This window comes from Camellia sinensis, chromosome 12 (assembly GCF_055761805.1).
Source record: "Camellia sinensis isolate YWXY chromosome 12, ASM5576180v1, whole genome shotgun sequence".
NCBI lineage: Eukaryota > Viridiplantae > Streptophyta > Magnoliopsida > Ericales > Theaceae > Camellia > Camellia sinensis.
Genome location: NC_138972.1, coordinates 107,201,947 through 107,227,811, shown reverse-complemented (window position 1 = coordinate 107,227,811; position 25,865 = coordinate 107,201,947). Strand labels below are relative to the sequence as shown.

Below are 25,865 nucleotides of genomic sequence, written 5' to 3'. Positions count from 1 at the left end.
CTGAATAAGCTTTCACTTACTACTTAATCACTTCACTACTATTTCATTACACTTCACTTATTACTCAATCTTGGTTTCACTTATTACTTCAATAGAGGCCCTATCATGTAATGGTTATGCTATGTGCTGGTAGTTGAATAAAGAAGAGTAATCGCCAAGATGCTTCAAGTTGGGTGCTTTTTAGCCTCCAACAGCTTGTGTTTCTGTTCCCTGGATGAGATCAAGGATTCTTTCCACCTGATTAGTAACAGTCTGGTTCAGCCTTAGCCTTCCTCTAAGTCAGCATTCCCTTAGTCAACATTGGAACTAAACAATTTTTTTGGAAAAGTTCTTAAGAGCCACCACCGAAACACCCTTTAAACAACCCATAAACTGTTTAGACTAGCAGTTAGAATTTCTTCGAATATGTCCTTGAATTCATTCGAGATGTAGTAAAACCCAAATTGGGAAAGAATATGGTCCTTGGGTTCCCTTTATTAGAATTATGTTTCTATTTATTTTTGTTTCGAATTGGTTAGGAGCTCTTTTTAACAAACTTAATCACTTCATATTTGGAAATATTTCGATTGTGTTTGATACTAAAGGATGCATGAGATCTCTAGTTAATTATTTTGATTCTCTTTTACGATTTTCCACCTCAAGGTATTCGGATTGTCGATGCCCTTCTTTTGAGCAAGCCCATCTCCTCAATATGGCCATATTACTGTTGTCCTTATACAATTGATCCTTTTAAATACTAAAACCTTTCACTTTTGCATACATATAATAGAAACTTTCTCCATTTTCTACCGAATCAAATGTCATTTCAAATATTTTTTTTTTTTTCAGTTAGTTGACCCATACAGTTTACATCTCTTTCGGTTGGGAGATCACCAGAATTAACGATATTCTCTTGATTGCCAATGTTGTACTCACCAATGTCAATATCGTCATCATCATCATTATGTAATTCATAAATGGTGTTGTTATGCCCATCAATGGTAAGTATAATAAAATTAATCAGATCAAACCAAATTGTAAGTGATATTACAATAAGTTAATGAGACTCCACTTATTATTTTACTAGATTTCACTTACTATTCAATTAAATCGTACTTAAGATTTAATGAGTTTCCACTTACTACTTGAGAGGGTAATTTTTGGTAAAAATTGGGCCGAGCTATGTGATAGGCTTCGTGGCCCAAAGTGCCAAGGACTTGGTGAAAAGGCCGCAAGGTTACTCCGGCCCAAGAGAGGTATGGTTACTCCGGCCCAGGAGAGACAGGGTTACTCCGGCCGAGGAGAAGCAAAGCTACTCCGGCATAAGAGGGACAAAGTTACTTCGGCACAGTGACTGTAGAGGTACTTCGGTCCGAAAGCAACTTGGAGTTGTGCCGGTCTTGGGGTTATACTGGTCGAAAGTCGCTGGTTCGGTCTAAAACCGTACTATGGGTTCTATATGGAAAGCCGAGATAAGAAAGGGAAGACAAAAGAACCGAACTATGAGTGAGTTCGGTCCACTCGGTGGCTTAAGTATAGCCAAGATTTATTTCGGTCAAATGGTGGTTCGGCCATGGAGGAAACCATCCCACTTGGTTTAAGCAGTGGGGGAGGGTGTAAAAGGATAAGCATTATCCTTAGGAGTATGAATCCTAGGAGGACACTGCATGGAGAAATACAAGTCCTACTAGGATTGTGCCACGGGAAACTTATAAAAGCCCACAAACATCACCTTGGGGGAGGTAATTGAACATAATTCTTTCTGAGAGCACAAAACTTTGTCTATTTGTCAAGCTTACTAACTTAGGCATAGGAGAGGTTTCCGGCACACACCCACCGGCTAGCTTACGTTTGTGTTTTCAGGTGATAAAGCGACGTCGTACGGAGGAGCGTGGACTTGGTCAACAGGATTATACGAGGAGAATTATTTCCTCCCCGTACAATTGGCGCCGTCTGTGGGAACAAACAGACAAGAACAAAAACCTCTTGACTAAGCTCCTCCTTTTCTCAATCCATGGCACACATTGAAGAACTACCGCAGTCCGCCGTCAACGGGCTAACTCCAGACGGGGGCGCAAGGCGAGAAGGATTACCCTCTGTCCCTCATATGGCAGATCTGGAGCCCCAACAACATAACTCCAGGAGGAGTGGTAGGGGAAGGCGGAATAGCAGCCCTCGTCACTCTCAAAGTCCTGACAGGCAAAGGAGGAGGATTGATCCTCAAGCCCTGGAAGATCGCGTGAAGGAACAAGATGAACTAATTCGAAAGATGGCGGCGGACATGGAGGCTTTGAAACGCCAGATGAAGACTAAAGATGTGGCGACAGGAGAGGGGCGCAAGCACAAGACGCCCCCTCGCCACTCAGAGAATCGTAGTAGGAATACTACACCCTCCCAAGGAAGGACCAGAAGCCTCAGGACAGGCGACACTCATTCCTCATCTTCCAGAACTCGTCACTCCAGGTCTGAGAGGACGAGATCCGAAAGATCATACACTGAAGGAAGCACGTATTGGCCTTCACATTCACACCAAACCAGATCTAGACAAACAGAGCTGCCCAGGTCATCCGACTTACGAACCGTGCTCGAAGAAAAAGCACGATGCAAGGAGGATGCCAGGGCAAGGGATCCACACCGAGTTTCGGCCTTACAACGGTTGGCTCCTCGGACGCATGGAAGCGTCGAGGTTGGAATGCCAATACCGCGACCGGCCTACGAACCAACGGACAAGGCATTGGCAAGACTACAGACTTCGCCGTTTGTCCCAGCGATCGAAAACGCGCCCCTACCATCAGGCTTCCTTCAGCCGAAATTCAATACATATGAAGGGAAGACGGACCCGTATTCACACCTGAGCCACTTTCGCCAAGTTATGGCTGTGTACAGGCGAAACGAGGCCTTAATGTGCATACTCTTCCCGTCAAGTCTTGGCGACCTAGGCTTGACTTGGTTCGAAAAACTCCCAGAGGGCAGCATAGCCTCCTGGGCCCAATTGGCAGAAGCGTTCGTAACAAGGTTTCGAACAAATACTAAAACACCGGTGGAGATAGACCAGTTACTCTCCATCGACATGGGTGAAAAAGAGACCCTCAGATCTTACAACAGTCGCTACTGGGAGACATTCAACCAGATTGGAGACTGCCCCACCAATCTAGCCATTGCGCAATATAAAAGAGGCCTACCAGTAGGAAACAGACTGAGGGATTCGATTACCATGACGCCACCCCTCACCATGGAGGCCCTGATGGAAAGAGTGCATCAGCACATCAGGGTAGAAGAGGATGGCGCACGTGCAAAAGCAAAATCTAGTGCAACCGCAGTACCAGAAAAGAAGACCTCAGCAAAGGTCAATACAGTAGATCGGCAGAACAAAAACGGGCGTGGCAGACGAGATAACGGAGAAGACCCAGATAAAAGATGGTTGAGAATCCGCACTGCCATAACAACGGTGTTCAAAAAACCAATATATCGGATTCTGAGCGAAATAAAAGATGAGCCTTTTGTCAAGTGGCCAGCCAAGCTAGGGGAAGCTCAGAAAAATTACGACGACAGATCACGGTGCACCTTCCACAAAGAAAAGGGGCACCGAACTGAGAATTGCACGCCACTGAGACAACACTTGGAAGAATTGGTGGCAGCAGGCCACTTGGACAAATACATTGAAGGAGGAGCGCAACCGGCCCCCCAAGGTCATAATGACCATCCCAACAGAATGCCAATCGATGCACCACCACAAGGCATTATCAATGTAATTCATGGAGTTTTTGAACCTGAGCGCGTATGCGAGCTCAGAGGTTCACTTAAGAAGGCTGAGCACTTTAGGGATGTATTAAGTGCCCAACCTGCCATCAAGAAGGGGAAAACAAAGGCAACAAACGTCATGTCTTTTTCAGATAAGGACCTGGATCGAATATACTGTCCTCACAATGATGCTCTAGTTGTCACTCTCCGAGTCAAAGATTTTGACGTCAAGCGGATTCTGATTGACCAGGGTAGTTCATGTGAGATCATGTACTACGACACATTTAAACAACTGAAGCTGCAAGACAGAGACTTGGTGCCTGCAGTTTCTCCCCTGATTGGATTCAACTCCATGCCAGAGTGGCCTGTCGACAAAATAATTCTTCCAGTCAGAGCAGGGAGTGTAACAAAACAAGTGGAGTTCTGGGTATTGAAGGTCCCCTCCACATACAACATCATCTTGGGCAGAACATAGCTGCATGCCATGCGTTCGGTAGCGTCATCATACCATCAGGTAATGCGGTTCCCCAATGACACCGGCATAATTGAAGAAGTCTATGGTGATCAGATCATGTCAAAACAATGCTTCGCCACAACGAATGGAAGCCGAGCTGCCAAAGGATACGTTCATTCGGTGGAAGAACCAGAGAGTAATGAACTATTCGCGGACGTCGGCAAAGAGGCTGATCAGAAAGCGGTGGAGGACTTGGTGGAGGTAAAAATAGATGAGAAGAACCCGGATAAGTTCTTCTTGCTTGGCTCATCGTTGTCCAGCACTGAGAGATTAGAGGTCTTGGAATTCTTGACCTCTAATATCGAAGTGTTTGCCTGGACACCTTACAACATGCCAGGCATTGATCCAAACTTCATCAGTCACCAACTCAATGTCCACCCATCCGCCAGACCTGTCATTCAACGCACACGCAGATCGGCACTCCACCACGCCGAAATAGTGGCAGAAGAGGTAGGCAACCTGCTGGAGGTAGGAGCAATAAGGGAAGTGCACTACCCAAGATGGATCTCCAACACAGTCGTAGTGCCAAAAAAGAATGGTAAATGGCGTGTCTGCGTCGACTACAAAACAGTCAACAAGGCGTGCCCAAAAGATAGCTTTCCTCTACCAAGGATAGATCAACTGGTGGACCTAACGGCAGGGCATAACCGACTTAGCTTTCTGGATGCATACAGAGGCTACCACCAGATCGCCATGCATGAACCAGACCAGGAGGTCACATCCTTCACAACACCAAGGGGGTTATATTGCTACAAGGTCATGCCTTTTGGCCTAAAGAACGCAGGGGCAACATTCCAACGGATGGTCACCAAGATGTTTGAACCATTGTTAGGCAAAACAATGGAGGCTTACATCGACGACATGGTGGTCAAAAGCAAGGATGAGAATGACCATCTTAAAGATCTAGGAGAGATGTTCCAGATCCTGAAGAAACACAAGTTGCGCCTCAATGCGTCCAAATGCGCATTCGGAGTTGGATCTGGCAAATTCTTGGGCTTCCTGGTGACTAACCGAGGTATAGAAGCAGACCCCTCTCAGATCAAAGCAATCCAGGAGTTTGAGAGACCAAACTCAGTCAAAGAAGTGCAGCATCTCACTAGTATGGCAGCTGCGCTCAACCGGTTCATAAGCAGGTCATCAGACAGACTACGACCATTCTTCCAAGCTTTAAAGGCAAAGTTTGAGTGGGATGAAGAATGCGACCGAGCTCTGGAAAGCTTGAAGGAGTACATGTCTTCCCCACCACTACTTGTTACTCCAGTACCTGGTGAAGAACTCTTTTTGTACCTGGCAGTCTCTCAGCACGCAGTCAGCGCAGTGTTGGTTCGTGCAGAAGGAATACAACACTTGCCCATCTTTTATGTCAGCAAGACATTGTTGGGAGCCGAAACAAGGTACTTGCCCCTGGAGAAACTAGCATTAGCATTAATGATGGCATCCAGAAAATTGGCGCACTACTTTCACGCCCACACAATAGTCGTCCTCACAGCCTTTCTATTAAAAGCTCTGCTTGAAAGGGTGAACTTTAGTGGGCGAATTTTGAAGTGGGCAGTAGAGTTGGGACAATTCGACATCAAGTTCCAACCCAAGACCACAATTAAAGCCCAATCTTTGGCAGACTTCGTCGCAGAGTTTGCTCCTGGAAGTCATCATATCTGCCCAGTCGACCTAACTGGCACAACCGAACTAGGGACGGAAGTTGACGCCGGAATAGCGCAACCCCTAGTAGAAGGTAGTCAATCAAGCACCAAGACAGACTATACTAACGACAAGAAGGAAGAGACAAACAAAGGCTCACCAGCAGTTCAAACAGAGGACGAAGGGCAGACAGCCAACATGGACCTTGGAGAAAACACCGCTCTAGACCCCACGACATCATCTGATCCTTCCACTTGCTGGAAGTTATTCGTTGGAGAGATGTGGAAGCTCTTTGTCGATGGAGCATCCAACCGACATGGTGCAGGGCTTGGTATAGTCCTCATCTCTCCAGACGGCCTGGTTGTAGAGCAAGCAATCAACCTTGGCTTCCCAGCATCCAACAATGAAGCGGAGTATGAGGCGCTTCTCGCAGGACTTAAGTCAGCATACTACATGAAGGCCACCGAACTAATGGTATACAGTGACTCTCTGTTGGTGGTAAACCAAATTTCTGGCGAATACGAAGCAAAGGACGACAGAATGGCCAAGTACCAAGAGTTAGTTAGAACAGAGATCAAGAAATTTGATGTAGTAAGGATAGAACAAATTGGCAGGGAGGAAAACAGCCGAGCGGACGAACTAGCAGGCCTTGCCTCAATGGCAGATACATCAATCCCTCATCCATTACTCATCGACTTCTTACCAAGACCAAGCATAGAAGACCCCGAAGCAGAAGAGGTATGTTGCACAGAATTAGGCCCCTCCTGGATGGATCCCATCATCCTATTCCTAAAAGACGGCATCCTACCAGAAGAGAAAAAAGAAGCCAACAGAATAAGAGCAAAGTCGCAACGATTTTGGCTATCTCCATCTTTGGCACTTTACAAGAAGTCATTCTCAGGGCCTTACCTAAAATGTGTTCATCCCAGCAAAGTAGAAGCATTCTTGTTCGAAATACACGAAGGGGTGTGTGGAAGTCATCAAGGGGGAAGGTCGCTCGCTTACAGGGCTATTTCACAAGGATATTGGTGGCCCTATATGCAAGCAGACTCAGAAAAATATATGAAGAGGTGTGAGAAATGCCAAAAATTCGTACACCAAATACATCAACCAGCAAGAGAACTCCTACCATTAACTAGCCCATGGCCTTTTGCAATGTGAGGCTTGGACATAGTAGGACCACTTCCAACAGCACCCGGCGGCAGAAAATTCTTTCTCGCAGCAACAGACTACTTCACAAAGTGGGTAGAAGCAGAAGCATTGGCGTCAATCAAAGAGAAAGACGTGAAGAAGTTTGTTTGGCAGAATATCATCACTCGGTTTGGCATACCAAAAGCACTAATCTCAGACAATGGTACTCAGTTCGACGGCAGAATCTTCAGAAGCTTTTGTGAAGAGTACAAGATAGAGTTCTACAATTCCACACCGGCATATCCTCAAGCAAATGGGCAAGCTGAAGCATCAAATAAAGTCGTCTTGGATGGACTAAAGAAAAGGCTAGAGAAAGCAAAAGGCAAGTGGGCAGATGAACTTCCTCACGTCTTATGGGCTTACCGCACCACGCCCCGGCGATCAACTGGAGAAACACCATTCTCTTTAGCTTATGGAATGGAAGCGGTGATCCCACTAGAAGTTGGCCTCCCCACAATTTGAAGCGAAAATTTTGATCCAAACTTAAATGGAGAAGCCATAGCCTTAGAACTCGACCTTGCAGAAGAAAGAAGAGAAAGAGCACTAGTCCACATCGCCTCATACCAACGAGAGTTAATCCGAAAATACAGCAAAAAGGTTCATCCAAGACAATTCAAGATTAGGGATTGGGTACTACGCAAAGTAATGGGAAACACCTTGATCCCAGGAGACGGCAAGTTAGGCCCAAATTGGGAAGGTCCTTATAAGGTGGTTGGGTTAGCAGGCAAAGGGGCATACCACCTAGAAGACAAGGATGGCAAGGCAATCCCTAGGCCATGGAATACAGCCAATCTCAAGTTATTTTACTTTTAGCTTTTCTTTTTCAAACATATGTAATTTTTTCTTCCTTCAATAAAACAAGCAATTCTTTTCAGCACAAGATGTTCTTTATAAAAGTTAGCCTTAGTTAACATTAGGTATAGTGCAAGCATTTTTATTCTAAGTTAGCTGGAAAAACTAACTTAGAGGTTGGCTGGAATAAACCAACACTTGTTACTCTTCAGCCGAAGTAAGTGCATGACTGAAGAGTGGTTGGCTGGAATAAACCAACACTTGTTACTCTTCAGCCGAAGTAAGTGCATGGCTGAAGAGTGGTTGGCTGGAATAAACCAACTCTTGTTACTCTTCAGCCGAAGTAAGTGCATGGCTGAAGAGTGGTTGGCTGGAATAAACCAACTCTTGTTACTCTTCAGCCGAAGTAAGTGCATGGCTGAAGAGTGGTTGGCTGGAATAAACCAACTCTTGTTACTCTTCAGCCGAAGTAAGTGCATGGCTGAAAAGTGGTTGGCTGGAATAAACCAACTCTTGTTACTCTTCAGCCGAAGTAAGTGCAAGGCTGAAGAGTGGTTGGCTGGAATAAACCAACACTTGTTACTCTTCAGCCGAAGTAAGTGCATGGCTGAAGAGTGGTTGGCTGGAATAAACCAACTCTTGTTACTCTTCAGCCGAAGTAAGTGCAAGGCTGAAGAGTGGTTGGCTGGAATAAACCAACTCTTGTTACTCTTCAGCCGAAGTAAGTGCAAGGCTGAAGAGTGGTTGGCTGGAATAAACCAACACTTGTTACTCTTCAGCCGAAGTAAGTGCATGGCTGAAGAATGGTTGGCTGGAATAAACCAACTCTTGTTACTCTTCAGCCTAAGTAAGGGTATGGCTGAAACTGGACTGGCTAGATTAAACACTTTGTACTCCTCAGCCGAAGTGATTATATCGGCTAAGGAGTGGTTGGCTAGTAAGCATAGTTTAACAAACCAAAACCGAAATAACAACTGGAGTAATAGAAGACATTACAGAGTACAGGCATACATATCACAACCGGAATAAGAGTTGAAGCAAATTTTTTCATTCATTAAAACTATTACAAGGAAGATTCATAGTTCGGTTACAACGGCAAAGAACAACAAGGAAAAAATCAAGAAAAAAGATCTTCGATTTCGGCGTCGAAGGCAGCATCGGCGCCGACCTGAAGACCGGTTTCAGGTGCAAGGACGTTTTCAGTAGGAAGAATGGTTTCGGCCGGAGCCACGGTTTCACTTGGTTGATCAATAGTTAAAGCTTCCACCATGGGCTCCGACCGAACTACTTGATCTGCATTCACAACCGGAGTATCCTCAGGGGCAGAATCTTCGTCAGAGTCTTCATCGTCTGAGCCCTCAAGAAACTGCCGTTGCATGGCATTGGCGTATTCCATCAGGGAGTTCGGTATAAAGTAGGCTGGAGGGTTGAAAACCTCGGTCTGAGGATCATGACCGAGCTTCTCAACGGCTCCCCTCCAGCCGCACTTAAAGAACAGCTCCTTGGCAGCATTGCATTGTTGGGCATAAGCATCCTCTGCTCTCTTGAAGCCTTGTTTGTCAGCTTCCTTTGCCTTCTCCTTTATTTCAGCATCTTTCTTTCTTTCGAGCTTCACCAGCTCGCGCAGGTATTTTTCCTTAAGAGCTATGGCAGTCTTCTGCCTTTCTGCCTCAGCCGAACTAACTAGTCCGGTCAGCCTGTTGTTCTCAGCCTGAAGCTCGGCCATTTGCTTCTTGATTTCTTCTACTTCGGCCGACTTCACTTCGGCTTCTGCAACGGCATCCCTTGCCGTCTTTCTGAGTTCCAGCACCTTCTTGTGAGTATTGTAGTTTTTTTGAATTGCCTGGCAAAAAACGAGGACTCACCATGAGCCGAAATAAGAGTTCACAAAATTAGACAGAGAAATGGACAGAACGGCATACCAGGATCATGGACTTCGTTGCAGACCGAATGGACTTTAATTCGGTGTTTAGCTGCTTTTTGTGGTGCTCCATATCCTTGGGGAGGCACACACTCTTGGCCAGACTAAAGGCCAACTCGTGATCTTTTTCGGCGACAACCGAATCAGCATCCACGACATCTCGGTTTTTAAAAGTCAATTTTGGTACCCAACTGGTGGTAGTTCGGTCGGTGGGTTCCGGTTGGGGGCTCGGTGGCAAGATTGGTGGAATAACAGTCTCATCTTCATCAACCAAACTTGGTTCAGACTCGCTGGTTCGGGCGCGCTTGGTTCGGCGCGATGAAGACGGTTGTTGAGAGGGGAGCGCCACAACGGCAGGCTGCGTTTGGCTGGGTGACGGTACTTCGGGCCTGCTTGTTTCGGTCAGAAGCGCCCTTAGTCTGCTCTTCTTGGCCATCTCCTCTTCAGCAGTTAAAGGAATTAATCTTATTTGCGGCAAGTTTGGGTCCGGCTCTGGGGCTTCTTCAAGAAGAAAGTCAGTTACTCTTGCTTTTCGGCGACCGCTGTACCGGTAGGTCGGCTCAAAGTTTAGAAGCTTAGCCCAGCTCCTTTCTTTACACCGTAGTGCGGCTCGCAAGATCGCAAGGTTAGGATAGCTGTACAAGGAATGAAGGTAGGCGAAATCTGCGAAACAAGAACTGTTAGTTCGGTTGATAGACTAAAAAAACCGAAATAAAATACAAGGAAGAAGACCGAAGTCAAATTACCGGGCTCTCCCTTTTTCCAATTTATAGGTCGGCCAGGAATTTGGGCTTGAAAGTCCTCAAAGTTCCCAGAGACCCAGAAAAAATCGTCGTCATTAAGATCTTTGTCCGGTGTGTGTTTAACTATCTTCTCTCGGCGGCGGCGAATCCTAAGGTAATAGACCCACCCAGCATCTTTTGAGCCGATGGAGTATTGATGGAATATTTCGGCCAGGCCAAGGTTTAATCCGGTTTGGTGGTTCAGTGCGGCTATCCCCATTATAACGCGGTATGTATTGGTGGACAGTTGGGTGGGGCATAATCTAGTTTGCCTAAGAAATTCGCAAATCAACGGTTGGACAGGAAACCGTAGTCCAGTTTCTATTATGGATTGAAGGGTAAAAGGGACGAAGCCTTCATTTTCCCAAGGAATAACATCTTTTTTGGCCAACGTCAAATGGACGTCATCAGGAATTTGGTAATCTTTCCTGAATTCAGCCATGCCACCAGGGGTCTCAACTAGATACCTATACTTACCCATCTGATGTATAATTTACTTATAATTTATATCGGTGCAAAAATCGTGCTCAGTAGCTCGGTTGAGCGCACGCAGGAGTGCCTGGGTAACCTAAGTCTGCAAAGTAGAAAACAGAGGGGGTTAAAGCACTGATCATTGGACCGTGCTACAATTTAAAAGCAAGGTATAAGAGCCCTACTTCGGCCTCAAGAAAAACTGGTTCTATCTCGGTTCATCAAAAGGTTTTGTAGCTCGGTTTGAGCAGTTTGCTCGTTAGGCCGGTTTATCGTCTAGGGGCAGCTTTCTGAGTTCGATCTAAAAGACTAAGAAAGCTGATTTGGCCCCAAGGCCTAAATCGGTTGTAGTATGAATAAAGTTACTTCGGTTAAGCCTCTAGGGGCAGCTTTCTGAGTTCGGTTTAGGAATTAAGAAAGCTGGCTTGGCCCCAAAGGCTTAGCTCGGTTGAAGACTAAGGTTCTTAGGTCAATGTATTCAGACTTCGTTCGGTGATCCTATTTCGGCTAAAGTGAATCTGAAGGTTATTTTTTGAAGCTACTGTCATTTCTACAAGTTCTAGTTCGGCTATTGACTGAAGTAATTTGCCTATTTGGACAAACAGTACCCTAGATCGGTCGCTACATTATTCTGGATCTAAGACTAGTTTTTTTTCAGAAGTTCATACACACATGAACTCTGCTACTATTTCTTCGTGAAAGTACAAAAGCAAAGCAACAAATGGAGAAAAGTGTTTGCAAAAAGCATACAAAACAAAAACAGATGATAAAACAGGCAAAAGAGCAAGAAGGATAGGCTTGCTTACCCGAGTAAGGGAGAAGCTAAGAGATGGAGGCAATGGCAGCAATGGAGGCACGAACACAGCAAGCTCAAAACTCAGGGGCTCAGGAGACAAGGGAGAAGAGAAGGTGAAGAGAATGGGTGAATGATTCAAAAAAGAAAAGAGTGTTTTGTGAAATAAGAGAGAGAGAAAAGGCGGGAACTGTACAAAATTTCTGTAGGGCGGCGTGACAGTTGGCCACAGCTTATCAGAGCTTGCCATGTGTCACTGGAATGGGAAGCGTTACAGACGCTATGATTGAAGAGACGTTTTTGACCGGACAAAATGGAGCCCGGAGTAAAATTAGCTCGGCTTAAAAGTTCGAGAGTTTTTAGCTCGGCTGGAGAGGCTAAAGTATTTTTAGCTCGGCTGGAAAAGCTTAAAACGACGCCAGCTCGGCTGGTGGACTGGTAATCCCAATCATGCTATGCAGATGGAATTAAGGGGCAATTGAGAGGGTAATTTTTGGTAAAAATTGGGCCGAGCTATGTGATAGGCTTTGTGGCCCAAAGTGCCAAGGACTTGGTGAAAAGGCCGCAAGGTTACTCCGGCCCAGGAGAGGTATGGTTACTCCGGCCCAGGAGAGACAGGGTTACTCCGGCCGAGGAGAAGCAAAGCTACTCCGGCATAAGAGGGACAATGTTACTTCGGCACAGTGACTGTAGAGGTACTTCGGTCCGAAAGCAACTTGGAGTTGTGCCGGTCTTGGGGTTATACCGGTCGAAAGTCGCTGGTTCGGTCTAAAACCGTACTATGGGTTCTATATGGAAAGCCGAGATAAGAAAGGGAAGACAAAAGAACCGAACTATGAGTGAGTTCGGTCCACTCGGTGGCTTAAGTATAGCCAAGATTTATTTCGGTCAAATGGTGGTTCGGCCATGGAGGAAACCATCCCACTTGGTTTAAGCAGTGGGGGAGGGTGTAAAAGGATAAGCATTATCCTTAGGAGTATGAATCCTAGGAGGACACTGCATGGAGAAATACAAGTCCTACTAGGATTGTGCCACGGGAAACTTATAAAAGCCCACAAACATCACCTTGGGGGAGGTAATTGAACATAATTCTTTCTGAGAGCACAAAACTTTGTCTATTTGTCAAGCTTACTGACTTAGGCATAGGAGAGGTTTCCGGCACACACCCGCCGGCTAGCTTACGTTTGTGTTTTCAGGTGATAAAGTGACGTCGTACGGAGGAGCGTGGACTTGGTCAACAGGATTATACAAGGAGAATTATTTCCTCCCCTTATTATTTTACTAGATTTCACTTACTATTCAATTAAATCGTACTTAAGATTTAATGAGTTTCCACTTACTACTTCATTAGACCTTACTTACTGCTCAATAACCTTCCACTTACTATTTCATTACACTTCACTTGCTACTAAATTAAACCCTATTTTCTATTGAATGAGACTCTACTTATTACTCATTGATACTTTACTTACTATGTGGTAAACTGGTAAGTTGTAAGTTGAGTCACAAAATGTTATAAGTAGGGCTAAGCATAAAAATCAAAAAAGTCGTAAATCGGTTTGGTCTAGATCAAACCACACGGTTTGGATTGGTTTTCTCACTGCACAGTTCAGTTCTGATTTTTGAAATAGGTGAACTGTACTTTACAGTTCAATCCGTGATTTTATATCTTTTTTTTTTGTTGTTGTTGTTGGAACCAAACCAGACCATTTAGATTCACTATGGTTCTTTAAGTAAGATTTATTATACAAATGAGAGAGAGAGAGAGAGAGAGAGAGAGATTACCTTATGCTTGGTGAATACCTTTATGAATTCATTTGCAAAATTGTTCCCAGCTAATTTATGGCAACCATAAAGGGACATGTTCGTCCAAACTACCCATTTTAATTCAATGTTCTCTAACAAAGCACAATCCTCTGCATACAAATTAGATAAACTTAGAGAAAGCTTAGGAAGCGATTGCAGCCTTGCATTTTTATCCAAGTAGAGGTATAATAATCGAGTAAGGTTACTGATGCTATCTGGTAAGCTACATAAATTGTTTTTGCCTAGATGCCACAATTTTAATGGCTGCAACCTCCAAATTTCACTAAGCAAATGTGACACATTACAGTTTGCCATATCCAATCGTTCCAAGCGAATAAGGTTGTAGAAGCTTTTCGGTAAGGTACACAAATTGTTTCCATCAAGATTCAAATATTTTAATGACAACAGCTTTCCAATTTCGCTAGGCAAATGTGATACATTGCAGCTCAAAATAGACAAATATTCCAAGTAAGTAAGGTTACAGATGTTATCTGGCAACGTGCATAAATTGTTTCCTTCATGATCCAAATCTATTAGTAAGCTCAACCTCTTGATTTCATTAGGCAAATGTGATACATTGCAGTCTGACAAAGACAATTTCTGTAAGCAAGTAAGGTTACAAATGCTATCCTGTAAGGTACACAAATTGTTTCCTTTAAGATTACAATGTGTTAATGTGATCAACCTTCCAATTCCTCTAGGCATATATGATACATTGCAACCTACCATCTCCAATCTCTGCAAGCAAGTAAGGTTATAGATACTATCTGGTAAGGTACACAAATTATTTGCTCCAATATCCAAATATGTTAATGAGATCAATCTCTCCATTTCACCAAGCATATTTGATAAATTGCAGCCTAGCATTTTCAATTCTTGTAAGCAAGTAAGGTTACAGATACTATTCGGTAAGGTACATAAATTATTTCCTATGAGATCCAAATGTGTCAATGAGATTAAGCTCCCAATTTCATTGGGCAAATGTGACAAATTGCATTATGCCATCTTCAATTTCTTCAAACAACTCGAGCCTTGTAGTTGCAGACCAATGGAATCTGTGTTCTTTGTTTGCAATGCCCAGGATGAGAGGATTATGTACAATGATTTAAATGGTGATCTTTTAAATGCAACTAATTTTCTTAGTTTGGAGCAACCAGAAAGATCAAGGCATTCAAGAGATTTCAACATCAAAATGCTCGAGGGAACTGCTCCAATTTTCTACAATTGGTCATATCTAGGATAACAAGTTTGTCGAGACATCAAATAGATTCATCAACCTCTACCAACTTTATGCAGTTATTAAGCAACAATTCCTCAAGACTGTTGAGCCTAGAGAAGTCAAGTGTTTTGGTTCAGTAATAACAATGGCTTACATAGAGGAATTTCAACTTGTTAAGAATCTATCAAAAAACACAATGAGAAAAAAAAATTATTTTTCACATGAAGTACAATATCATTCATGCATGAAAGAGAGAAATAATGTTATACCTTAGTTCATTTCCAAACTTGTTTCAATAGTCTACTATAACGCAAGTCAAGAACAACTAACTTCTCCTTATATAAGTTCGATGGCAACACATTCCAGAGGGAAGCCATTCCAACTTAGGCATAATAGCCTTCTAAAAATATATTTATGACCTACACTTAGGTGAACATTATTGAGATGTAGCACCCAAAGTCTGTTCATCTTTTCAAATGCCTTTGCATGCACTTGGACTTGTTTTTGCTTGGGAAAGTTTAGGAAGAGGCCTTTAACTGTGTCAGTACCCTGTTAAGAAAACCCATTGCATAACACAAGGAAAATTTTTATCTTGGTGAGAGAACAAAACATAAGGTCAAGTATATTCATGTCAATTAGTTGTGAGAATTAAGAATGTGCATATGCATGTGAAATTTTTGTAGGAATTAACTATCAAATATTATGTGGAAGTTCATGTATATGACTCTCACCGTGCCATATCTGAACAATTCAAGGACATCCTCTTGATGCCACAATCTACTACGCCTCCCTGGTTTATCATTAGATTCTATTTTGACGATTTCTGTGCCATGTCTCTAAGCATATCATGCATCACAAGTTCATTATAAGGCCCATATTTTATAAGACACTGATTGACCAGAATCTTAAACCCAATTTTCGGGTGTAACTTATAGCCTTATAATATTTTGATTGTAAAATCTCGATTCATCCCAGCAAAGAAACATGCTATATCTAGGAATAAATCCTACACTTCGTTACTTAGTGAATCAAAACTTATCTTAAGTTTTGCTTGAATACCGTTATGTGGGATTTTTTTTAATTTCTCTATTGCACTTTTCCCATTCCGGTATGCTTCTGATGGGAAACAAAAAGGAACCCAAAATTTCAAGAGCTAATGGAAGCCCTCTAAGCATAGTCCACTACTTGATTTGAAAGCTCCACATAGTTTTCTTTGGGATGGTCTTCCCTAAAGGCATGCCAACTAAAGAGTTGAAGAGATTTGTCCTTGTTTGATTCCTTTGGTTTATGTATCTCGTCCACTTCAATATTTAGCGAAGACAAATCGCTTGTTGTTATGATGATTTTACTGCCAGAACCAAAATAATCTCAATCTATGGCTAATCTTGTCAGTTGTTGGACATCATCAATGTCATCCAAAACAAGAAGCACTTTTTGACACAGAGCTCTCCGTTTTATGACCTCCTTTCCTTGGTGAGGATTTATGATGTGATAAGTTTCATCTTTTAAAATATCAGAAAGAAGATGTTGTTGTAAAACAGACAGACCATTTGGTAGCTTCCAAGTTTCTCTAACATTTGCAAGAAAACTATTACCATCAAATTTACGGTGGATGAGATTATACAACTTTTTAGCTATTGTTATCTTGCCTCTTCTACCAATCCCCCATAATGCAACAATGCAAACATCATTATTATTCGACTCCATGCCCAACAACGTACTGAGTTCCTACACACGATCCTCTAGTCCAACTAGATGGTCTGCAACACTTAGATGTTCAAGATCTAATATATTTCCAACCTCCTCAATAGTTTTCTCAATTAACTTTGCTTCATCTTCGCAAATTTGAACATAATTGAAAAAATAAAAATAAGTATTTAGTAAATTCTAAAGAGCCATGACTATAGAATGAATCTTGCAAATTTAGGCACAAAAATTATCTCAAATGATCAGGACATCTAGCCTAGAAATCAAGATAATAGAGATTAGTTGTATAGATATATGCTTCTAGTTATTATCAGTGGCATGCACAACAGTAATTTTAAAATTAGTCAAAAGTTCACTCTTATTTAAATTTCCTTTCTTTTGGCTTATCTAAAAAGTTATGCAAAATAAAATTAGTACATTGTTCATTGTTCGGTGTTTGGGATTGACCTTTTTGTCTTTAGTAAATTTTTATTATTTTTTTTAAATTACATTTTTAGATTCTACTCAACTAGAAGGACAAAAAAAGTAAAAACTTAAAAATTAAAAAAATTGAAGAAAAATCCACCAAAGTAAAAAAAAAAAAAAAACTTTTTTTCCAATTTTTAGATCCTTCTACACTAGACAAATCCAAAAAATACAAACAAAAAAAAAAAACAAAATTGACACAAATTTTTTTTTTTTTTTGGGGGGGGGGATACCAAAGACAAAATTTTGGAAAAAAATATAATTAGATGTCAAACCAAGACCTTTTGGCATATTTGAAGTAATTCAAATTAATGTTTTTCTCCTATTAATATGTAATAATAGGAGGCAAGCATAACAATGAACCATCTAATAAGTCAAATCTTTAGGAAAATTAACACAGTTAGTGCTATGGCGTTTGAAATTTGATGGATAAACTAGTTATGAACTATTTTATGAATAACGTAGAAGATTCCAACATAAATGTTATAACAATAATTAAGATTCTACTTACAATTCCAAATAAAATTGTTCTTAACTTGTGTTGTTTTGGGTTATTTTCATGCAAACATTAACAGGAATGAGGGAAATACCCGTTGTCCACATTTTTCAAGTCCCAACCAGACAAATTAGCAGCCTCAGTAAAAGCTGCCCTCCACTTCTTCACCTTGCCATCTGAGCCCTCTTTAAAACGCTCTTTGTGCTTGGCAAATGCTTCTGCAAAACTCATGTTTTGTGCCTGCATGTCGAATGGGACAACGTCATAAAAAATAGGTAGAACAGTCTGTTGAAATGTTTTCCTGCACTCCATGATCTTTACAAGTTCGTCAAGGCACCAACTCGATGCTGCATAATTTTTCGAGAACATGATAACCGAAATTCTTGACTCCTCAATTGCTTCCAGTAGTGCAGAACCAATATCTTCTCCTCTCTTGAGCTTCTTGTCATCTCTAAATGTGTAAAAACCATGTCGCTCTAAAGCGGCTAACAAATGGCCAGTAAAGTTCTTGCGGGTATCAATGCCACTGAAACTCAAGAAGACATCATATTTGCATTGTGGTGCAATGGAGGAGGAAGAGGTACTTTTTGCCCAAGAAGCAGCCATGCACAAAGCTAAAAGATGAATGAAAGTTTAGGGACCTTTGTTTAAAGAACAAGGGATATCCTTGTATACTTCTTTGTTCCTTGTTAGATGGCTTGACTATACTTCAAATGTTTCTTACCCCTGAATATTTATAAATAAATAAAAAGGGGCTAAAGAAGTGATTTCTTTCTCATACACCATTTTATGTCCCCCCAAAAAATAATAATAATAATTATAAAATAATGCAATAATTGGTCTAATGGTAACTTAAGAGAAACAAATTGCAAAATAGTCTAATTATATACAACAAAAGACCTATAAATGCAACAGTAAGAAAGATGCATGACACCACACTTAGCGGTTTATTCATTTAGATTGGATACCACCAAAAAAATTAAGGGTCGGTTTCCTTTCAGTCCATGATCGGATTGAAAGATACTATTAAGTTTGTAGAGATTTATCATAGATCCCGTTTTAATAATATGAATTGTTCAATGTGTAGAACTCATCAAATACTATATGCCTATAAAATATCACGTTGATTGGATATCGATAACTACGTGATTAAATCAGTTTTGTAAAAAAAAAAATAGACGGTGAAAAAATAAATGATTGACAGAAATCTGATCCGATGAGATAGCTATCGATATCTGATCAAAGTGATTTTTTATAAGCATATAGTACTCGACGAGTTTTACACATTGAACGGTTTGAATTATCGAAACGGGACCCGTGATGGGCCTCACTGACCCAACAATATCCTCTAATCCGATCACGGACTAGAGAGAAGCCCAACCCGAAAAGAATATCAGTAATAATAGTATATGTTTTGGATGGCATTTGTCACTTTACAAATATTTTTTTGAATATCATATGCATGACTTGTCACCTCTCATTTTTTTTAAAAAAAAAAAATTACACACCTTAGTGTCATTTTGTCACATAACAAAATAAATAAATAAACAAATAAATGATAAATTACATCAATAGTTCTTAATTATATTTTGGCGCTTTCGTAATTTCAATTGATTCTATTTTGATTTTGAATTTGTGATTTTATTTCAATTTGGTACAATTGTAATCGCAATGTGGTTTAATTGATTATAATTATTAGTGTTTTTTAATAGAAAATGTGCACATAAGCCGCATATGTATTATATTTTTATAGGCAAAATTGTAAATTTATTTAACTCAATGAGTATACATCAATCAACTCAGTAATCATTTTCTTTCAAAAATCTTAATTGTCATTATCAATTAGACCAATTAACAAAAAATTATTAAATTAATAGTCAAAATCGAATTAATTAATAAAATTATAAAAAATGACTACAAGGGACAAAATGATCGGACTAGCAATGTAACTTACCCATAACTAAATGAACACCATGTCTAGCTCACTTCATTTCCAAAAAAAAAAATGTACTTTCTTACTAAGTCACACACCCCTCCGATGATTTTGGACTCGCATCCAGAAATTGTACCATACATCTCCGAGTGTGATTGTTTTCACAATGTGAACAACACACAGCACTTGATTTGTTGATTTTCAAATTTTGATGGAACCACTCTTTAGTTTAACTAAAGAAAAGTTGTGTATTGTTTATATGTGAACAAATTCACACATCTTAGACAATATGAAAGAAAATTTTTAAGTCAAATTTTAATGTAGGGTAAATTACACCAACACCTCTTAAGGTTTATATTTATTATAGCTCCCTCTCTCACCTATTAGAAATTACATTTCCCTCTCTAAGGTTTAAAATATCATTATATATTTCTCCCTCAGCAATTTAATTTTTTTAAATACCAATTTTGCCCTCACTAGGTAAATTACATTGACACCCCTTCACATTTTAGAAATTACAATCTCCTCCCTAAGGTTTAAAATAGTATTATCAATTGCCCCCTCGGATAGTATTAGTTGGAAAAAAAATTAATTGAAAAAAAATTAATTGGAAAAAAATTATTTGAAAAAAAAATTAATTAAATTTTTTTTTTTGTTAGTAAAATTTTTAAATTTCTTTTTAAAAATCAACGTAAGCTCATTTTTTGAATTTACGTTTTTTTCCTCAAATTTACAAACTGAGATAACCATTTTTAAACCAAAAAATTATCAAACAAGTTTTTATGACAATTTTAAAAAAATTTGTAAATATAAATTGAAAACGGAAAACGAAATGGTTACCAAATATGTCTCAGATGGTAAAAATATCGTAAAATTAACAAATAATTAAATAAGTTACTAACGTAAGAAATGACTTATCAAAGATTCTTAGACTATGTATCGTTTGATTTTTAGATTTTTTTTAAAAATTTTAAAATTAATTTGGTTAATAAATAAAAAAAAAATTATCATTTAAGGGTAAAAAATAATTATCATTTTAATTTTTGGGCAAGTTACATACATACATATGACTGTTTGAATTTAATTTGTTAAAAATTATTTTTAACCACTTGAAAGATAAAAATTATATAAAAATGATAATTATTTTTTTATTTTTTATTTCTTAACCAAATTAGTTTTTAATTTAAAAAAAATTCTAAATCAAATCATACATAGCCTAAGAATCTTTTGATAAGTCATTTCTTACGTTGATAATTTATTTAATTATTTGTTAATTTTGGGACATTTTTACCATTTGAAGCCTGTTTGGTAACCATTTCGTTTTTAGTTTTAAATTTATATTAACAAAACTTTAAAAAACTGTTATAAAAACTTATTTGATAATTTTTTTGGTTTATAAATAGTTATCTCAGTTTGTAAATTTGAGAAAAAAATATAAATTCAAAAAATGAGCTTACGTTGATTTTTAAACAGAAATTTTAAAATTTTACTAATAAATTTTTTTTTCAATTAATTTTTCTTTTTCAAATAATTTTTTTCCAATTAATTTTTTTTTCAATGAATTTTTTTTTTCCAACTAATACTAACCGAGGGGGCAATTGGTAATGCTACTTTAAACCTTAGAAAGGGAATTGTAATTTCTAAAATGTGAGGGGTGCCAATGTAATTTACCTAATGAGAGCAAAATTGGTGTTTAAAAAAATTAAATTGCTAAGGGAGGGAATTTGTAATAAAATTTTAAACTTTTGGGGGGAGAGGTAATTTTTAAAAGGTGAAGGAGGAGCTATAATAAATATAAATTTCAGGGGGTGTTGGTGTAATTTACCCTTTAATGTATAACAACAAATTTACCCTTCTTTACATCTTTCAAACCTTAACCTCAATCCTAAACTCCACCAAAGATCCTCTAAAGTGTTTTTTTTCCTAAAGTTTCTTAAAGTGGTGTATTGTGTGATTGAGATTTAATGCTGAAAAATTGATGTGACTTGTCATTAAATCTCAACCACATAATACATCACTCTAAAAAACTTTAGAAAAAAAAAAAAAAAACTCTAGAGGATCCTTGCTCTCCTAACTCACCCACCTCTCACCATCCCACCTTAACTCCTCCACCTCTCCGACCTTTCCCTCCTCCATTGTCTCCCTCCTTCCTTACCCACAGTCCCCAGCTTAGTGAACAAAGGATGAATAAAGCCTATGAGAGCAACAATACTTGCAGGATGAAGATCTATATATATATATATATATATAAGGAAAAATTATTGGTTGATTTAGAGGCATCGTGGCCATATCCTAAATATCCCAAAATCGATTTAGGTTTTTTTTTGTTTTTTTTTTCTATTTATTTCTTATTTGGGTCGTTAGACAAAATCCTTGTGTTACGGGCTTTTCCAGTATTATAGGCCCTTCTAAGCTCTTCTTGTCGGACTCCCAATGAATAGTGGTTGCTCTACCCTATAATTTTTAATGAGGAAAAAAATTACAGAAACTTCCTGATCACTTTGACTTTAAATGTGGAACTGGTTACTTACATTGCAGGGCTTCAGAAAGATTGATCAAGACAGATGGGAATTTAGCAATGAAGGATTTTTGAAGGGTCAAAGGCACCTTTTGATGGGCATCAAAAGAAGAAAGGCACCTTATTTATTTGCAGCCTTTTCCTTCCCAACAAGTTCCAAGTCCTTGCGTCGAGCTTGGTAGATTCGGATTAGATAAAGAAATGGATCGTTTGAGGCGCGACAAGCAGGTTCTGATGATGGAACTTGTCAAGCTTAGACAGCAACAATAGAGTACCCGAGCATACCTTCAAGAATTGGAACTGAAGCTTCAAGGGACTAAGAAGAATAGTAACAAATGATGAGTTTCTTGGCAAGAGCTATGCAAAACCCATCATTTATCCCATAGTTAGTCCAACAAAATGATAAAAGAAGGGAATTTGAAGAAGTTATTGGTAAAAAAAGGCTGAATAGAATCAATCAAGGCCCTACAGGTTGTTTTGTTGGGGAATCGAGTCAAAGTGGAGAAGGGTTAAACCTCATTAAAATTGAACCTAAGGAATGTGAAGTATCAGAGCTCGAGGCACTTGCATTGGAAATGCAGGGGGAGCAAGAAAGGAGATTGTGGAAGAACACGGAGAGTTTGAGCATTTTAGGAGTGGGGATAAAGAAATTGATGTGGGATTTTGGGAAGATTTATTGAATGAGAAGTTTGATGAGGAATGAGACAATCAGTTGGGTCATTTAGCTTCAAACCCGAAGTAGAAAGTGGGCTTGTTATCCATCGCTAATCGTTCACTTCCCAGCTCTTATTGCATCAATCACCATTTCTTTTTAGTTCTAGATTAGATCTTTCTATGTTATTTGTTAATTTTGTTCCATTTTGATGTAGTTTAGGTCCTCAAGTGTAGAGGGAGACGTGAATATCATGGTGAATCCATTGGATTACAACTTGTGTTCACGCACAAAGTAGGAAGGTGGACTCGTCACATTAGCTAGTTGTTTGTTTAATTTCACTCACAATTTGTATCCTCTTTATACAATGCACTCTCAATCGCACAATCGAATTCGGAATGCATTGAACACTGGGAATTTAAGATTTTGGATAAGTACAAAGCATCCTAACTCGTCTCACTTCGTGTAATTTAGGTCATAGCAAAGCCATTAGGGCATCACTTTCTTCTAGGTATCTTGAGATTTGACAGGAGAGGGAATAACAAAGCATTGTATTATTTGTATCCTTGGAAAGTAGCTTGGTTTTGTTGTTTCTAACTCTGTAACTTTTGTTTCCCTCCTGTTTGGCATACTTTCTGACCATCGTTGCCTCTCTCTCATTCTCGATCAGATTGCAGGCAGTGCTTGGGCAGACTATGTACAAGTCCTTATCATGATTTTGTCTCAAGGTTCTTGAATTCAATTTTTTATTATTTTTTTAATTTTTTATCAGAACCCATTACCTCATGCTTAAATATCAATGATTTAATTGCTTCCGGATATTTACTTTTGGCCTACATGAATGTAGATGGCTCAGGAGCTGTTGAACTTTATACTTATCTTCTTGCATTGTAGATATAGCTTATCTCTATCTCTCTCTATCTCTATCTTCTTCTATACTTATCTAGGTTTGTATTCAACTTATAAAAACAAGCTCTCCTATTGTAGTCAATTCAATTCAATATAATATAGATACACAGTTTTCCTTTTTTTTTCAACCATTCTAACATAATATCAGAGCCCTAGATCATAAAATTAGAGCCTTCTTTCTCTTCCTTTTCTACGTAGTCCCGTACACAGTCGTACTACAACATTTATTCAATTACCCAAACACTGCTCGGACTGTTTCGCCATTTTTTTGTTTACTCTAAATTTTTCCATTTACCATTAAACTAATCGAAATCTTCTCACGATTCCAATGACACCAATTTCATCACCAAAAAAGTGTCGCACGCGCCCTGACATGCCGTTTTTGTGGTCGGCATGTCCATTGCTTCTGCTGTTAGTCGTACACGCGTTCTCACGCGTACATAGCCAACTTGTTGCTTAGCTGCGCAACCGTTGATGCCATCCCATTACGTTAGCCATACACGCTTGGCTTTGCCTTCGTGTGCTGATGTCACACGCATGCACGCGTTATCAGGCGTCCGTGCCACGCTGACATGTTGACGTCAGCCCTAAACAATGCAGCCTCTGATTTTGCTCATTCTGTCCAATTTTAGCCTATTTTTTGGGCGGTTCAACTTGGTCCCCACCTAATTTGGACCTTCTAAATTCATTGGTGCACTTATTTTTTTGCTGATTTTGATCCTATAGCACTGGTTTTCTCTATTTACTTCACCAAACCACCGTTATGGATCGTCATGATGTTTCCTATCCAATCTTTGTTATCCTTGACGGCTCCAACTACGTGTTATGGCCACAGGCCATGTCCGATTTTCTGAAAGGGAAGAAACTCTTGCACATTATCACTAGGGATGTGGTTCAACCAAGGCAAGAGGTTCATGAAACCGCTACTACATATGCAGACCGTTTAGAGGACTAAGACAGTAAGAACTACTAGATCATCACTTGGCTTCAAAATACTTCTGTTACATCTATCAGTTTATAATTTGGTCATTTTCAACTTGACTCCGTGACTACTCCTGCCAAAGACATTTGGGATTTTTTGACAGAATGCTATCAGACTACTGGTATTACTCATTACTATCAACTTCAAAGTCAACTTCATCGCATGCATCAGGTGCCTAGTCAGTCTGTTAATGATTTCCTCTCTCAGATATGTTCTATTTGGGACCAGCTCGCTCTCTCATATTGAAGATGCTGCTTTATTCACTCAGTATCGTAATCACCAATGTTTGGTTCAGTTTCTCATGGCTCTCACTACCCAGTTTGAGCTCATGCGTGCATCTCTGCTTCGTCGCACTCCATTGCCCACTCTTGAACATGCTATTTCTAAGCTATTATCTGAGGAGACTCATCTTGGCCCTTTCAAGACACATCATGTGGATACAGTTCTTGCCATTCGTCAATCACTGAGTTCCTCTACACCAACCACCCAATGGCCCACTACTTGCAATTATTGTCAGAATCGGGGCTTCCTTCTACTCATCTTCTGCTTTATTGCCCAGTCAGATCCTGTTGGTACTACAACAAGATTAGTCCTGGTCATCTGCAGCAAGATTACTTTCGCAATCCAAACCGCTCATCTACTACTCACTCTTCTCATGGTGCTTCCTCACAAGGTCGTTCACAACGTCCAGGGAATCAGTCTAGATCTCTGCCTGCTCATCGCACTACTACTGTTGCCTCTGAGGAGTTTTCTAAGCCTTTAGATCCAACCACTCCTGTCTTTTCCCAAATTGATGTTGAAGCTATGTTCAAACAGTTTATCACTACCTTTAGTACACCTCATTCTACTAGTCTGTCTGTGACTTCAGGTACATCTCCCTGTTATTTTGACTGAGTATGTTGCAATCATATGACTTCTAGTTCTACTATATTTTCTTCTTTCTCTTCCTCTCCTCATATTCTCTCCATTCATACTGCTGATGGTTTTCTTATTTCTATAAGCCATATTGGTTCTGTTTCCACCTCTCATCTATCCTTATCAAATGTTTATCTTATTCATACTCTCACTTTAAATCTTATCTTTATTAGTCAATTATGTGAGCTTGGTGTAACTGTCACATTTTCTACCAATAGTTGTTTGGTACAGGACCCTCAGATGGGATAGATTCTTGGGATCGGCCGTAAGCATGGACGTCTCTATGAGCTTATTCATCTTCATGTTCCAAGCTCCACATCGATAGCTGCTCCTACATTTACTTCCAACATGTCTCCTTTTAATATTTGGCATTGTCTTTTAAGACATATTTCTGTTAGTCGATTGCAATATTTAGTTTCTACTGGTTAGTTAGGTCATGTC

The 25,865-nt window shown here is 39.8% G+C and overlaps 1 pseudogene; it reads left to right on the top strand.

Moving 5' to 3' along the window:
• Positions 1 to 23,340, top strand: part of LOC114297351 (heat stress transcription factor A-6b pseudogene) — a 266,512-nt pseudogene extending 243,172 nt beyond the window's left edge.
• Positions 23,341 to 25,865: the final 2,525 nt, after the last annotated feature.